The sequence below is a fragment of the Mustela putorius genome, unplaced genomic scaffold (genome assembly GCF_011764305.1).
Source record: "Mustela putorius furo isolate JIRA1106 unplaced genomic scaffold, ASM1176430v1.1 tig00000129_pilon_pilon_pilon, whole genome shotgun sequence".
NCBI classification, from domain to species: Eukaryota; Metazoa; Chordata; class Mammalia; order Carnivora; family Mustelidae; genus Mustela; species Mustela putorius.
Genome location: NW_025421290.1, coordinates 44,705,592 through 44,723,413, shown reverse-complemented (window position 1 = coordinate 44,723,413; position 17,822 = coordinate 44,705,592).

Below are 17,822 nucleotides of genomic sequence, written 5' to 3'. Positions count from 1 at the left end.
AGTTGCTGACAGCATGCCAAGACCAGAAGGAGGGATCTCACACAGCACCTAGTTTCAAGCTGCCTGGAAGCCAGACCCCCAGGCAGCGGCTTTTAAAGTATGCAAATATATACGGTCCTGTGGGACCAGAATTGGGAATCCTTCTAGCCACTAGACCAGGTGATCTGGAGGTGTCCTCTGTGCAATGGTTGCAAAGACCAGAGCTCCAGATAAGTGTATAAGCTCTTTTCTGGGAGGTACTGACTAGCCACACTGGGGAGGAGTGCGAGTGCTGACACTCCCCAGAGCACCTGCATAGCTGCCACCAGTGAGGCAAACCAGAAGCCTGCCCCTCAGGGGGGAGCTCGGCAGGTGTGCAGACCTCTCTCATGGACAGACAGGGCATGCCTCTCAGTCTGTGGTCTCCTCAGGGCTCTGGAGGTGGGAGCCCGCCATGATCAGCCACCAGAGCCAGATGCTCGAGGGGTATCCCCTGGGCTGCCATGACAGAAACTGGGACCAGACATAAAAGCAAAAATGGGACACCAAACATGTGTGTAAAAGCTTCTCTTTAGGAAAGAGTGGCACAGTAGAGCATGGGCAGAGGAGCATGGGCAGAGGGAGAGGTCGGGCTGGTGCACCTCCATGAGTGTTGGGATGCAGCATGGTGCCCACCAGCTCCTCCATCTCTGGGGAGGATCCCAACAGCCCCCGCTCCTACAGCGGATACTTGAAGATCCGTAGTCAAATCTCCTTCCCATTCAGTCTGGCGCTTTCCAAACCGCTCCTGCGCTCGGCCCTGAGGTGGGTGAGTCTGTGGGTGAGCCCCTTGAGAGTAGTCTCACAATTCCCTGCAGCTCCTTGGGTCTTGTGGGTGCAAGCCCCATTGATCTCTAAGGCCAAATGCTTTGGGACTTGCCTTTCGGGGGCAGCTTATAAGAGTTGGGGTGCCTGAGGTGGGCTATGAACCCTGTGCTCCTTAGGGAGAAGCCCCAGATTTGTGAGATTCCCTTCCAATGTTGAGTCACCCTTTGGGGGTGGGGTTTGGGGCAAGACTCAGCCTCTCCCATCTGCCTGGATGGGGTCTTTTCCTCATTTGATGTGAAGAAGCTTTTCAGGTAGCATTCAGGCCTTTTTCGGAGGAGATTGTTTCACATGTAGCTGTAGATTCAGTGCATCCATTGTTCCATGGGAAGAGGTGAGTTCAGAACGTTTCTATGCGGCCGCCCTGGGCCCCCCTCTTCTCCCCCTACTTTCAATCTGACTGTATCATGACCTCAGGGTGAATTTCTTGAAGACAGCCTATAGCTGAGTCATGCTGATTATTTATTTCAATTTTGTATTAAGACCATTTGCATCTCGTGTAGTTATTTATAGACTAGGGCTAAGTCATTTATTTTGTTTATTTTTATGTTCTCTCTGTTCTCTTTCCCCTGCCTTTCTGTGGGCTACCTGACCATTTTTAGGTGAAATCTGGACATTTTAAAATTATGCGATCGGGTTCTAGATTTTATTTAAACTTGGTATTTTAGTGGGTTTGGAGGACACTACTCCAACAGGTGAAGGGGAGACACTGCCCCAGGTGGAGGGAGTCACTGCCCAGGTTCCCCAACTTGGCCTTTGTTTGTTCTTAGGAAGGGGGCTCCTCATCACTACCGGGGGGCGTGTGGAAGGCCAGGCTGCCCGCCCCCCGCCATGGTTTCTGTTGACAGTTTTAGGGAAAAAGCCTTGAAAAAGCCCCCTCTCACTGCCCACAGCTGGGCAGTGAGAGGGGGCATTTCTGGCTTCTTACTTGGATTTCTCTGACACAGCCTTAGTAGGTATGTTGGGGAACCTTGTTACAACATCATGAGGCAACATTCCAGGCTCCCCACTTGGCATTTGCTGGCCTGGCTCAGGGTGGTGCCTCATTTTTTCCTGTGGTCTCTGGTCTAAAGTGGAGTGGTTAATGTCTGACAAGTGGTTAATGTTCTATCGTACTAGGCTGCCTCTTCCCTCGTCCATTGGCTAAAGTAAGCCAGCTTTGTTGGGGTTTGTTAACGATTGTCTGTTCCTGTTGGCAGATGATGGTTGGTGCAGGCTTCTTCAAAGTTCGAGTCCAAGATATATGCAATCTTAGGGAACTCACCACCACATCATTCCTTGGGGCCTGAGGTCTCTAGCCAGTTTGCCTTCTTCTTTCCACCTTTTAGAGTCTTCATATGTGTGTTTTATACATCATGTCTAGAGTTTGGGGGCACCTGGGTGGCTCATTCAGTTAAGCATCTGACTCTTGATTTCTGCTCAGGTCCTGCTATCAGGGTCCTGGGATCGAGCCCCACATTGGGCTTCTCCATGCTCAATGCAGAGTCTGTTTGTACCTCTCCCTCTGCTCCTCTCCCTGCTCATGCATGCTCTTTCTCAAATAAATAAATATTTAAAGAACTATCTAGAGTTTTTAATAGCACTTAAGCAAGAGGAATAGGGAAAACCATCCTCAGAAATATAGGTCCCCATGAAGATATATTTTTAATTGGAATAAGCAAGATACATAACAGATCTAAGGACTGTGTGTGTGTGTGTACATGTGTATGGATGCAGACTATCTCTGGATGGTCAACCATAAAACACTGATAACATTGTTGCTATGGGCACTGGGGTCAGGGAGGGAAGGAGAACTAAACTTCTACCCCATTCGTTTATGCCATTTCAAATTTATGCCTTGTGCATGGGTCACATACTCAATCGAAAAAATAAATTTATTTTATTTATTTTTTTTCTTTTTTTAAACTATTTTATTTTTTCAGTGTTCCAAGAGTCATTGTTTATGCACCACCCCCAGTGCTCCATGCAATATGTGCCCTCCTTAATACCCACCACCTGACTCCCCCAACCTCCCACCTTCCGCCCCTCCAAAATCCTCAGTTTGTTTCTCAGAGTCCACAGCCTCTCATGGTTTGTCTCCCCCTCTGATTCCCCCAACTCACTACTCCTCTCCTTCACCCAATGTGTTATTTCTTATGCTCCACAAGTAAGAAAAACTATATGATAATTGACTCTCTCTGCTTGACTTATTTCACTCAGCATAATCTTTTCCAGTCCCGCCGATGTTGATACAAAAGTTGGATATTCATCCTTTCTGATGGAGGCATCATACTCCATAGTATATACGGACCATATCTGCTTTATCCATTTGTCTGTTGAAGGACATATTGGCGCCTTCCACAGTTTGGTGACTGTGGCCATTGCTGCTATGAACATTGGGGTACAGATGGCCCTTCTGTTCACTATATATATATATCTTTGGGGCAAATACCCAGGAGTGCAATTACAGGGTCATAGGGTAGCTCTACTTTGAATTTCTTAAGTAATCTCCACACTGTTTTCCAAAGTGGCTGCACCAACTTGCATTCCCACCAACAGTGTAAGAGGGTTCCCCTTTCTCCACATCCTTGTCAACACTTCTCCAGTGAAAACATACAAATGAATAACAGATGTAAAAATGTTCATCATCATTAGCCATGGGAAATTCAAATCAAAACCACATCGAGATACAACCTTACAGCAGTTTGAATGACCAAAATTAATAAGACAGGAAATAAACTCATTTTAAAAAGAAGGTATCATGATGAATATCTTTCACATTCTCTAAGAATGTCTGTGACTATCTCCCTAACACTCTTTTACCTCCTGTGGGCTGCCTCATGTCCCTTAGAATCCACTTGTGGCGGTCCGAACTCCTAGAACCTGAGAATATGACAGTGTGAAGGTAAGGTCTTGAAAGAGGTAATTAAGTCAAAATAAGGTCATCAGTATCGATCCTAATCCAATCTGACTGGTGTCCTTATAAGATGAGGGGAGTAGGATATAGATAGACCCAGAGGGAAGAACCTATGTGAGGATAGAGACAAAAGGTGGCCCTCTGTAAGCCAAGGAGAGAGGCCTCGAGAGAAACCAGCCCTGCCAACCTCTTGATCTTGGACTTCTGACCTCCAAGACTGTGAGCAAATCAATTCCTGCTGTTTAAGCCCTCCTAGGCTGTGGTACTTGTCATGACGGCCCAAGCGGACTAATACACCATATTTGTGGATGACACTGCGTGGTAAGTCTGGAACAGATGATCCTCCCATCAGCCCAGTACAGTCCTGCCAGCACACCTGCTGTGGGATCTTTGAGTCCCAGACTGACTGTTGGAGAGGAGTCCTGTGCCAGTACTCCCTGAGTGGGGGAGACCCTTCCTTTCCTCAGACTCTCTACCATGGTGGGAGCAGCACGAGGAACCTCCCCAGGATGGCTTTGTCTATAACTGGGAGCCTGAGCCTCACCTAGTGCCATGTGGGTTCTCTATCAGTTACACACCTCAGGGGAGAAGAGCTGATGAAACAGGGTCCCTCAACCTCCCAACAGGAGTAGTCTGCAAGTTTTTGGTGCAAATACTTTGAAGGACGTCATTCCCCATGGTCTGCAGGGGGCCCTTATAGAAAGACCTGAGGGACCCACCCCGTTCTGGTCCTAAAGTCAGAAGCATTTATCACCCACCCAACTGACTAATTCCTTTTAAAACATCCGAACCTACCAAGTGATGATCTCAGGGTTGTGGGATCGAGCCCCATGTTGGCTCTGCACTGAGCGTGCATGAAGCCTGCTTAAGATTCTCTTTCCCTCTCCCTCTGCCCTTCCCCCACACCTCGTACTCTCTCTTTGTTTCTAAAAACAACATCAGAGCATGTGTTGGCCTCCTTCTACCATGGTCATGGCCAGGCTACTTGATCACTTACAGCCATGGTCTTTGAATGATTTTCGCCTCTCCTTTCCCACTATTTTAAAAAAAAAAAAATCTTTCTCCTTGTTACTGTTTGAAGTATTTCGGTATTATTTAACCCCCATTTTTGTTGTAAGCTCCTTGAACTCCAGAGATGTGTGTTTATGAACTGATGAGCACATACGGACAGGTGGAAGAGCTAATCCCCGGCTCTCACAGAGGCAATGTTTAATAGCAGCAGGAGCAATTAGAGCAATGATGGATATTCCTGAAGACTGGTGTGCGGATGACTCTGTCGTGCCCTTTTCAGGAATGGTTTCATTCGATCTCGTGATCACCCCCTCAGGAAAGATATTGTCTTCAGTTTATAGAGAAAAACAGAGGTTCTAGGAGGTTATAACACATGGTCAGAGCTCCCACCTAGTTTTTTAAGGAGCTGAGTGTGATTTGAAATGTCACTGTTGAATTCCACAGGTTGTGCTCTTAACCCTTGGAATGTTTCTTGCCAAGAGGGAGGCAGGTGTTTACCTTGTGCCAGGCACAGGGAAAGATGCTTGTCACATCATCGTCCTCTATTAGCTCTTTGAGACAGGGCTTTTGCTTATAGCTGGTTCTTCAGTCTCTAGAACATGTCTGTCACTGTGTAAGTGCTCATTCCATATTCGTTGAATATATGGAATGCGTGTGTAGTGTACAAGAATGAAGGGATACAGGAATGAACCCGAGAATCAAGAGCTGTGGGAGTACAGAGGCAGGAAAGATTTTTTCCCTATTTGGGATCCATGAAAGGAAAAGAAAAGTCAGTACTCATTCCCTCTGACTCTGGCAGTGAAATTCTCTGAAACCCCCAAACAGGTTCTGTGATCTGTTCAGGACCAGGTAGGAAAGCAGAAGTCAGACCTCTGGAGGCATCACAAGGAGTCTAGACGGTGGAGATTCCACACCCGGATGTGGGAGAAAAGGCAATTCTCACTCACACGCAGGAGAAAAGGGAATAGAGGAACCCCAGGTCGGTCTGCATCATGGCCAGAGGGCAGAGACTTAGAAATCTTTCTTCCATAGAAATCTGCTTTGCAACCAAAGTTTTTCCAGATGGACCTTAAGGTTCTTCCTCCTGTAGAGGCTCTTCCTCCTGTTTGTCTCTCAGGGTGGTTGGATCTGGGGAAGGTTGTCCTGACCCAACAGTTGGGCGTAGGCTGTGTGCTCCTTCAGGGAATTGCCTAGAGACCCCAAAGAAGGTCCCCAGAGGAAAGCCTATTCTGTGAAACTCCCATTCAAAAAGTCAGAGGGGCCAGGAATTAAGCAGAAATGTCAGCACGGACCTCTCACCATGGAATGGGCTGGAAAGAGGCTTCATCCCAGAATGAGGAACCACCAGAATACCAAGTTACTCATGCTCTAAACTAACTCTTTTCTCTAGGTCAAAAGTGGGCTCAACCTAAGGCATCACGGCCTTCCTCTAGAGCCACCTCTTGATAGAACCCTTTGGAGGTTCCAATCTCATTGCTGAAGAGGTAATGAAGAAGGAGATTAGAAGGGAAAAGAAAATCCTCTTAAAAACCTGCCACTCTGAAGCCAGTTTAATATTTCTTTCCAGTTCCAGGATTGCCGTGGGTGCAAAAAACACAAAGACTGCAGCTTCCAGGACCTAGATGTGGGCCCTGCAAAAGCTGGGCAGCCCCCTCCCCGGGCGTCCACAACCTTAGTGGTGTTCACAATCACAGTGAATGCAAGCATTGTGTGGTGTGCTTTTGGGTTTACAGAACTTTTGTGCATCTGATACTTCATTCACTCCTCCCAAGCAGCCTGAGCAACTGGGGCTTTGGCTGTGAGATCCATCTGGACATGTTGCATATCACTGGCAGGACCCAGGTGCCTTCCTCCATCCCAGAGACGCTGTGGGAGCCCCCTCTGCAAGGCTAGGCCAACCTTCCTGATCAGGAGCTGTGTCTTCCTCCTAGGCTTTCCAAACCTTCCATCTTCTCCATTCACGGAGGAGCAAGCGGGCTTGGAGAGTAAGTGTCCTACTCGAGGTGACCATCTTGGTTGTGAACTCAGATCTTCAGGATGCTAGAGCAGTTGCACGCCCAAGGCTCTGAGTTGTCCCACTCTGTACTCAGGACTCTTTGAGCCCCAAAGTAAGGCCTCCTTTTGTGCAAGCGTGGGTCCTGCTGGAGGACCCGCTCTGGATATGTAGGCAGCCCCATTGGGCTCTGTCCGAGGGGGCTTGACTTTTCTCTGTCTGCGTCATCAGAGTGGGTGGGGCTTTCTTCAGCCTGCATTCTGCACATTTTAGAGCCCAAAAGCGTAGAAATGCGTGGTGGGTTTTTCCCAGGGGCTACAAGTGTTATCAGAGGAGAGGAGCATTCCACGGGGGAAGTGGCGATGGCCCCCAGGGGTGACCAGAGGTGGGACTTAATCTCCCATAATGGCATCAGCTATTTCCCCCATTCCTCATCATGGACAGTTGATGGTTTTCAGTGCCATATAAGCGGCTGTGGAAATGCCCCAGTTCCACAGCCACGCCCACATGTCCTTCATCCGCTCCCTTCTGGCATAGTTACGAATGAGATGTCTGCCTGGCATGTCCCACCTCTGCCCCCGCAGCATGCACTGATGCTGGCTGTGTGCTTTTGGGCAAACTGCTTAGCATTTTGGATTGAATTGTGGAACACCGCCCCCCCCCCATGATACTCTGAAGTCGTAACCCTCAGCACCTCAGAATATGACCTAATTTGGAAATAGGATCATTACAGATGTAATTAGTTAAGAAGAGGTCATACTGGAGTGGGGTGGGCCTTAATTCACTATGACCAGTGTCCTTTTAAGAAGAGGAGAAGAGACATACACAGAAGAGAAGGCCGTGGGAAGACAGACACACAGAATGAAGGCTCTGTGACAGTGGAGGCAGAATTGGAGGGACAAAGCTATAAGCCAAGTAACACCCAGGATTGCCAGTAACCTCCAGAAACTAGGAGGAGTGTGGAGCTGACTGTCTGCCCTTCAGAGCCCTCTAGAAGGAACCAATCTTGCCAACACCTTGATTTCGGACTGGCTTCTAGCTTCTGGAACCGTGAAAGAATAAATTTCTGTTGTTTTAAGTCACCCAGTTTATGATGATTTATTCCAGCTTCTGTAGAAAATGAATGTATTTAGCCATGCTGCCAAAGTGCTGAAATTGCTGGCATCATGTCTCTCTCTCTCTCCTTGAAACCCTTAGTGCCTCCCCCTTAGTTTCAGATCAGCTGTGGCTATCTGGCATGGCTCACCAGGCCCTTCCCATCTGGTTCCTGTCCTGCCCACCTCTCGGGCCTCCTCCCCAGTCCTTCCTGTCACGAGCCATCGGGCACAGCTACAAAAATGCCTTGCCCTTCCTGGCCTGGGGAACTCCTCTTCATTCTGCAAAACCCAAGCCAAATGTTCCTGCCTCAGGAAAGGCTTTCCCCGGTCTATCTCAACAGAGAGAGTGAGTTGCTGTCTCTTCAGTGATTGAGAGCACCCTGAAATACCTCTGTGCTTGCCATAACCCAAGACCAGATGCCTCATGGGGACACTTGGGGGAGTTCAGTAGGTGAAGCATCTGCCTTGGACTCAGCTCATGATCCCAGAGTCCTGGGATCAAGTCCAGCGTTGGGTTCCCTGCTCAATGGGGAGCCTGCTTCTCCCTCTCCCTCTCTCACTTCCCCTGCTTGTGGGCGCTCTCTCTGTGTGTCAAACAAATAAATAAAATATTAAGAAAAAAAAAAGGACAGGCGTCACACCAGGACAGACATTTTGTTCACTATTGTGTCTAGATAATGGGCACTCACTAAATATTTGCTGAATGAATGTATGAATTAAGGCAGGAGTAAAGGCAGGCTGGCAGGAAGAGTCTCCTTGTGGACAAAGCGCCCTGGCTTGGGGACTCATTTGTTCTGTGAGCCTGTGAATGACAGGGAGAAAAAGCAGGCTTCTTTTCAGCACCTGTGACTGGAGGGGATGAGGTTTGAGGAACACAGGGCTCACAGTGATAAAAGGAAGCCTGGCATACTTGCCAAAAGAATAAAAAGGTGTTCTCGTGTCAGCCCACTGCCACTGCTGAAAAGAGCACAGAAAATAAAGAAGTTCTAACACGAGGCATTCTGCAGGAGATGTGTGCCCCCAGGTGTCAGGAACAATACATATGAAATGTCATCAGGGACACAGGCCCGAAAGCGGAAGGTCACCCTGCCCTGCCTCCAGGGTTACCGGTGAGGAGACAGAGCCCCAGAGGGATGGAGTGATCCGGTGGCCACAGGATGTCACGCTATCATTTGTCTGCTGTTTTTACTGGAGTGTCACCTGCCTCCTATTTGATCCCAATACATAGAAAGTGGAACACCAAAGCGGGAAGGGCCCTCACGTGCTGTCACGGAGATGAAAACTGAAACCTGCGCTCCCGCGGGGATGGGGAGGAAAGATGGGATGTACATCAACAAAGGCATGCATTAGAAGCAGAGTGTGCTGAGAGCTCTGCAGGAATTTAAATGGCCACTTGGCTTCACGTCCTTAGGAAGGCATCTCTACGCGGGTGACATTTAAGCTGGGACCTGAATGACAAGAAGGAGCCAGCCAGTGGACAGTCTCCGGCAAGAGCAGAGCGAACCACAAATGCAATGATCTTAGGGGCAAATCAGGTATGATGTCATCCCTGAAAGAGGAAATAATGCAAGCTGGGGACACCAGCCAGAGTCTCTTGCAGAGCGTTGTCTTAGGTCACGTTCCACAGACGTGGAGCCTGAGATGGGGATCCTTGTGTAAGCCACTTAAAGAGGGAATGTTCTCAGGGGAAACCGGTGTGGAGTGAGGACCGTGCAGCATGGAAGGGAGAGATGCTGGGCGAAGATGTGGTCGGGGAGGAGTCCAGACTCGCCAGACCCCACGGGGAGCTCTGGGCTTTGCATTCCACCATAGCTGTCCCGGCGAGGCAGAAGTCATCGGCCATGGGCCACTCCTGTGGAGTCTGGCCATACATTCCAGGCTCTATGTGCCTGGGCAACACAGCTCCCAGCCACCAAGGGCCGTCTCCCCAAAAGGACGCAGACGTGAGCTGTTAGCTCTCAACATCTGCAACAGCTGGGGAGTGGGTGTCTTAGCCCCTTAAAGAAATCTGGGTGGGACACTGACTCCATGGAGTAAATCTGCCTCATGCCTGAAAGGTGGGGAAGGTACTGTGACACCCATAGTCCCGTTTCCGACTTGTAATCACTGGGCGTGGACATCTTTGCTATTTTGCAGATTAAACACTGGCACTTGGAGAGTTGAAGGCTCTGGTCAAGTTCGTGCTGCTGGGAAGCAGGAAGTCAGGCCTGAGACCCAGGTTTTGTGATTCTCCAGGTGCTGCGCCCACCCCTTCACAGTGCCTCTGACCCGTATGTAAATGCCGAGTCAGGTGACAGAGCACAGGTGCTATTTCTGTCACTCGTGCTGCAGTGTGGGCAGTTCGAAGCCTGCCATGTGAACACACTCTCTGGAGAGGGGTGACTCCTGAGAGCCAGTCATGGGGAGCCCACACTTGATTGGACCCTGGTCTGCATCCCTGGTTTAGGTCAGGGGGCCTGTACCTTGTAGAAGAGCTCTCCAGGTTTCCTGGCTGAACGCCCGCTAGTCTGCTCAGCAGAGACCCCTGTGGGACTCAGGCTCTGAAGGTACATGGTGACAAAGGGCCCCTTAAGCTCCAGGTTAGAACCACAAAGCTGAGATTGTGCCACTATGAGCTTTGTCTGCCTGTGCTGGGCATCTCCTAGAGATAGAGTTTGCAGAGGCCGTTTGTGCCTGGGGAGTAGGGGGTCCCTATAAAGGAGCTTTGAGCCCCCAACTTTGTTCACATGACTTGTTTTTCTTTAAGACTTTGTTTATTTATTTTAGAGATAAAGAAGGGAAAAGGGAGAGAGGAAGAGAGTGTGTGGGGAGTGAGGAGGGCGGAGGAGAGGGACAAGTAGACTCCACGCTGAGCACAGAGTCCAACACAGAGCCCGATCCCACCACCCTGAGATCATGACCTGAGCCAAAAATCAAGATTCGGATGCTTAATTGACTGAGACACTCAGGCTCTCCCACACTGGTCATTTTTTAATTAGAAAATTTCCTAAAGGGTACAGATGTTGAATAAGCAATCACCTCTTCTCAATGAGATTATAGTCATTCTGACCACCATTTCTTGTTTAGGGGCTGAATATAGTATCTGTTTCGGGAAGTAGAGGCTACTTGCCCCTAAACGAAGTAACTCCAGATTCTGCCTCTTGTGGTGGAATCTGTACCCCCCTGCTTCATATATTGAAGTCCTAACTCCCCACCCCCACCCTGATATCTCAGAATGTGACCTTATTTGAAAAAAGGGCCATTACAAATGCCACCAGTTACGATGAGGCCATGCTGGAGTAGGGAGAGCCCCAAATCCAATATGGCAGGCGTCCTTCTGGAAAGGGCAGATAGGCCTGATTTCTTTCCACTAGAACTCATGGCTTTCAATAAACAAATCCACCAGCCTACATGTTGGTATGACCCAGTGATCATTCCAGTGACCCCTTGGGTGGACAGAACTGGATGTGACAATGGGAAAATAATCTCAACGTGTCATCAGCTCAGGAGCTAGGCTCTAGAGGGACGCATGGCTCCTAAGCTTTCCAGCCATTTTCTTAGTCCAAAGATAGATCTCCAGATGCCAGATGTCCATCCAACTGTGCTGTGTCCCAGAGCTTCTCCTGTTCATCCAACTACCTTCTCACCAACCTCAGTTTATCTCATTCCTTTTGCCTGGGCACACTGAGTTAAAAAACAAACACACAAAGAAGTAAGATTTTTCTATGTTTTTCTTGTGATATTTCTGCAAGAATGAAGCCAGTCACCTTTCCCTGGCAAGACAATCAAGTGTAACAGTGTACTTCTCTTCAGGTTGCTTCTCCATAATGAGAAAGAGTTCACTCATGCTGAACCAAATGACTGGAGAAAATAACACCAGCTCTTCTCATGTCAAGTCTGACAGACATTGGCCTCCTTGGGTCTGGGCCCTCCTGTGCAGAGTCCCTCCCTTGCCTAGTGGCTGGTCCTTTGCTATGGATCAGAAAGTCTCATCAGACCTCTTTGTCATCATTGTGTGTTAAGTAAGAGTGACTAAGGTTTTGATAAAGGTCTTCCTCTTTCCAGATTTATACCATTTCAAGAATTTGATGAAGGATATTGCCTCCCCAATTCATATAAAAACAGAATTATATTATATTATGTTATATCTAATATATATTATATTATATCTTATATAATTTCAGGTATTCTGTGTTTTCCAGAGCCAATCAGTGTTTATACCATCAGGTTAAGAACGCCTGGCCTAAAATAAGACTGAAAAAAAAAATCCCCCAAATGATTTTTAACAGTATTGGTGATTTCTACCAAGGCTAGTCTATTAAAATGTGAAGTTTTGTGTAGGAAGAAGGAAGAGAAGGGGCAGATCATAAAGAAGGAAGAGGGGAGCGGAAAGAGGAAGGAGACCCATGGGTCACGCTGACAAGTGTCAGGAAGACGAGCCTCGGAGAACAGACATGTGTCCTGACAACTTGTGCTGACCAGGGAGTCACAAGCATGGCCTCTGTCACACTGGCTCAGAGTCAATGTGCTGTTGAAGAAACCCTCCACCCCCCAGTCACTTGGGGATGACTGCCAGCCCGGAACACAGCCGTGGGGCAACACTTCCTGCCTGGACAGCCACCAAGGATGCTCTGATAGGACTCCAGTTTTGTCTTCATGGGGGAGATCATTAACGAGAGAAAGAGAAGAGCTGCTACTTACCAGCTTTGTGATCTTTGGCAAATCCCTGTATTTTCTGAGCCTCCATGTCTTCTTCAAAATGTGGGAGTGATTACTCCCACCTGGCCTGCCTCTCAGGGGCGTGATGACTTTCAGGAAATTTACAGACTGACAACCCCAGGTTGGCAGAAGGAAAGGCCATCAGTCAGTGGGGTGATGGCTCATGGGGCTCAGTAGACCTCGTGTGCAGATATGTGGCACCACCACCCGGGACCCATTCTCCTCCAGAACAGGAGACAGGCAGGCTCAGGGGCCTGGAATGTTCTGCCACTATGTTCTGAATCCCTCCCAAATGCAACTGATTCTGTGTGTCCACTTCCACCCGCCCCAGAGTGGAGAGATGGCCTTGCTCTTCTCAGTCATCCATCTTGCTTTCCCTCAGCTTACTCAGATGCGTTGCCAGGAAGAGCAGAGCCACTGCGTGTGGCCATGGCCGTCTTCCCAGATGTCATGGCTGTGATATGGTGCTCGGTGCCTAATGGGCTCAGTCTCTAGAAATGGTTTCTGGGGAGGAGTGGAGTCACATTTTCTCATCATGCAAAGTCACCGAATTCAACCTATCTTTCTGAGTGCTTACTAAGTGCAAGGTGATTTCTGGGGATGCTAATGAAAGGCTGATATTGTCCCTGCCATCTTGGGGCAGCGAAGGAGACAGCAGAGCTGAGTGGCTTGGATGGGATGAGCCTGTATGGACATTGTCTCCAACCCTCAAAGCCTTCTGGTGCTGTCACAGAATCGCATCTACGGGTGGGAGACATGAGGCACAGTAGACGTGGGTGATTTGCCCTCAGTGCAGCTGTGAGAAAGGAGCCAGCTCTGGTCTCGGGGGAGCCAAGTCCCACGTGCTTTTCTCCATGCTGAGTTAGACCATAGTCTGGAGCCTAGAGGCTGGGAGGGATGTTTGTAATCACGCCAAGGACAATAACTCAATTTTCGAATATTTATTACACACTAGACCAAGTGCTAAGTGCTTCCCATGGCTACTCTCGAATGTCCATGACACCACAGCATGTTTTCTATTAATCACCCCGTCTTACTGAAGAGATAACTTAGACACAGAGGGTCACACAAAGGGTCCAAGTTCACACACAGAGAAAATGTCCAGGGCACAAGTGTTGACAGTGTAGCTCTCTCTGCTATGCTTTCCTCGTCAAAGGGTGATGAGCTCTGCATGGTGGTGAAGCTTAATAAAAAGTGGTCTGCATGAAGATTCTCCCTGGTCCGGCAGTAGTCTGGGTGTGTCTGTGAGAGTGTTTCTGGAAGAGATTATCATCTGAATCAGCAGGAAGGGTAAAGCACATGGCCCCTCCTCCCTTGCCCAGTGTGGGTGGGCCTCATACAATCAGTTGAGGGACTAAATGGAACAAATGGCTGTGAGAGGGAACTCCCACTTCCTGCTTGCTTTCAAGCTGGGACCTCAGTTTTTCCTGTTTTCAGACTCTCACTGAAGTATGGTCCTTCTTGGGTCTTGAGTCTATTGGCTTTGGGGCTGGAATGACACCATTGAGAGTGGCGGGATACATAAACCGCTTAGCCTGGAGCGTTCTGCTGCCTTCCGAATTAGCCAGGCATGCATGGCTCAGAAGCCAGGTCATACAGTGATTCTCTTTGGTGGGTCCCTCCACACCTGCATCCACAGATGCCCTTGATGACTCATGGCTTCTTATGGCCCCAGGTGCTCCAACTGCCTCCCTGGGTACCAAAGAGTAACTGGTTACCAGGAGCTTTCGGACACCATCTAATTTTGTTTGTTTGTTTGTTTGTTTTTAAAGATTTTATTTGTTTATTTGACAGACAGAGATCACAAGTAGACAGAGAGGCAGGCAGAGAGAAAGAGAGGGAAGCAGGCTCTCTGCTGAGCAGAGAGCCCAATGTGGGGCTTGATCCCAGGACCCTGAGATCATCACCCCCGCCGAAGGCAAGGCTTAACCCACTGAGCCACCCAGGCGCCCAAGACACCATCTAATTTTGAAAGGACTTTGCTGTCCTGCCAGCCTATGTGCAAAAGGGCTCGGACATTCATACGTGCATTTTCAGAGGGCCAACGTGCTCAGCACCACACAGGGACCTGGGGGGTTCAGAGATAAAAGATCCAGGTCTGACTCTCAAGGAACTGCCCTCCTAGCAGAGGAGTTAAGAGACCACCACGTGGAGTAGACTGTCTAGGATGGGGCTTGAGGGTGGGGAGTGGGAGTGGGGCGTGAGAGAACCCAGACAGAGGATAGATAACCATCCCAGCCTGGGAAAGAAGACAGAATATGTCCAGAAGAGGAGAAGCTTGAAGAACAAATAGGTATATGTGACAGATGAAGGAAAGGTATCCGGGTGAAGGGCTCAGCACACACGGTGGCCCAGAGGCAGGAGGAGATCTTTGGGAAATAGCAGGTAGCAGCCTGTGTGCAGTCAGGGATGGGCACAGCTGTGGGGGAAAGAAGATGGTACAAATTAGGCAGGGATCAGAGCTGGGGCATTTTTGGTGGCATGAAAGTGATTTGCATTTTCATTCTGTGGGTTCCAAGGTGTCTTCAAAAGGTTTCAAGCCAAAGAAGTGAGGTCAGAGCTGTGGTGGATGCCCTGTGGTGTTGAACTTAAAAGGCTCCGGCAGAGTCTGACGTGCAGAACATTCTCAGCAAACGAGTTTGTCTGCTATCTCTGGCCCCTCCCCTTGGCGCTGGGCCCATCCTCCCTTCCTGGGCACCCCGGGTCCCTCCTCCCACTTATTCCTAGCTTCTGCAGCAGCCCCTCCTATAGACCTGATCGAGGCTCATGGAGGCTTTCCAGCGAGTGACAGAGAGGAATGAAAGGCACACGTTCCACTCCGTGTCTAGGAGTGCTAACAGGGCTGTGATCTAAGCTAGCGGGAGACGAGCCGAATGGCTTTAATACATGTGGTTACACACTAATCAATTTCCTTGAATTCACCCCTAGTGAACCACTAGTTCAGAAAATAAGGGCTATCTGGAGGGGTGGCCCAGTGGGGTCATTGTGCACACGAGCACTTCCTGGGAAGGAGTATGGATTGCTCAAGTATGCTTTAATGAAACAGAATTCCCTAGCAGAGGAAGGAGAAAAATCGAGAACAGCCTGGATTTTGTGCTGAATTCACAATCAAAAGCCTCTCTAAATGGAGAAAGGCAGCCCCTGAGCCCTGGGGAGAAGACTTGAAATGGCCAGAAAAGCAGAAACTGGCAGAGAGGCTTGGCAGTGGCAGGGATGACACAGGAGGCTCAGATATCCTGCCCCTTGCTGGGTGCACAGACCGCCAGCAGTGTCTCCATGATGTCCTCAGCATGGCTGTGGGGACCACATCACATGGAATGTCACCCATGTCACCCATGTCCACCCAACAGGCCACGTGGGGTGACAGCTCCTGTTGCTCCCCCATGGGATGAGGACTCTCCCCTCCCTCCTGAGTTGATTTCCGTGTGTGACAATGGATCATCATCTTTGTTATTCTAAGCTGCAAGATGATATGTGTAGAGCACCTGCTACCTAGTAGGCATTCTATAAACAGAAACCATAAATAAAAGCCTTTACAGCTTCCTGGAGGCCTTCTGCAGGGGGAGGGTAAAGCGAACTGGGTCCAGCTGCAAGGGGCAAGCGGAATTTATGGTGCATCTCTGCTTGGAAGGGTCGTGGCCAAACAGAATTGTCCCCTAACTCATCAGTTGCACTTTGAAAGGTCAGCATCTGCTGGAGTCAAGAAACACGATAAGCATCCCCATCACATCCCCTCTGGGTCTCCGAGTGCCATATTCCCTGCTCCAAAATGTCCACATGCAATCTCTGATTGCTAGTCCCATGGCCATTAAGAACTCAGGGAGGCTGAGCTGGGACTGAAATTCCTCTGGTCTGGTGAACGATGCATGTTCCTGCCGGAGGGGGAGTGGAATCTTGTCAACCAGGACTGGGCCAATGGTCCATCTGGTCAGACATCTGTCCATACAAAATTACAGCCAAGGTGGGGGTGGGGTGGAGGAATGGAGCAAAGAGATTTGGGGTCAGAGCTCAGTCTGTGGTTTGGGGTACATGACTACCACTCCTTGTTTCTTCACCTGCCATTGGGGTGATGGTAGCATTTTTACTGGGTCTTTGTTGGCAGGAGCTGAGCTGGTGGGCATGGAGGGCCTCGGGTTGGAGACCAAGAAGCTGTTCAGCATGTATAATTTCCATTAGTTTATTTACTCATTCACTCCTTCATAAGGGACCCCCAAACTCAGGGACTCTGCATTGACTCGACCTTCTGTGAGTTCCCTATGCCTTCTGGGGATGGTGAGCTCTTTTCTTGTCAACATTCCCAACTGACTCCAGTGACTTTTCCTGTCTGTATGTCACACGTGAGCTCTAGGCTCATGGTCATTTCCAAGATGACCACCCATGGGTTTATCCTTCCCTCCGAGTATCTTCAGGGACAACACTGGCTCCCACCTGTCTTATCTCCCTCCAGCCCTGAAGAAGAGGAGCCACTCATTAGAGCAATGCTCCCGGTGCTCACAGTGCTCACCTCCCTAGCCTAATCTGGTCATTCACTGGGTGGAGCTACTAAGTTCTCACTGCCCCAAACCCACCCAGTGCCCTCCTGTCTCCATGCCTTCAGTCTTGTAAGGCACAGCCTTGCAAACACATGCACACACATGTACCTGTGAAATCACTACCCTCTGCCTCAAAGGCTCCTTCTGCCTCTGGGACTCACAACCAGCACAGTGGTTGAAATCCTTTGAATACTGAGGAGGTCACATCCCTTTTGGTCACCTGTCCCCATCAGTCCAAGGGCTAAAAAGACTTAAGGAAGACTTTCTTTCCTCCCTCCCAGTCGGATGAAATGTCCTTCTCCTTGTAAGCTGTGTTAGCTTGCTGGGGCTGCTGTAATGAAATGCTACAGACTGATAGTTTAAACCATAGAAATTTATATTCTCACTATTATGGAGGCTGGGAGTCCAAGACCAAGGTGGCAGCAGGGCTGGTTTCTTCTGAGATCTCTCTCCTTGGCTTGTTGATGACCATCTTCCCCCATGTCTTTAATGGCCTTTCTGGTTTACCCCCCATAATCCTGGGGTCTCTCTCTCTCTCTGTTGGAATTTCCTCTCCTATAAGGACACCAGTCACACTAGATTAGGGTCCACTCTAAAGAATTCATTTTAACTTAATGACTCCTTTGAAGGCCCTATCTCCAAATCCACTCTGTGTTCCTGGAATTTGGACCTCACCCTTTGAATTTTGAAGGAGACACAATCAATCCATGACATAATCCTTTATGGATTTGTGATTCTTACAATGCTTCATC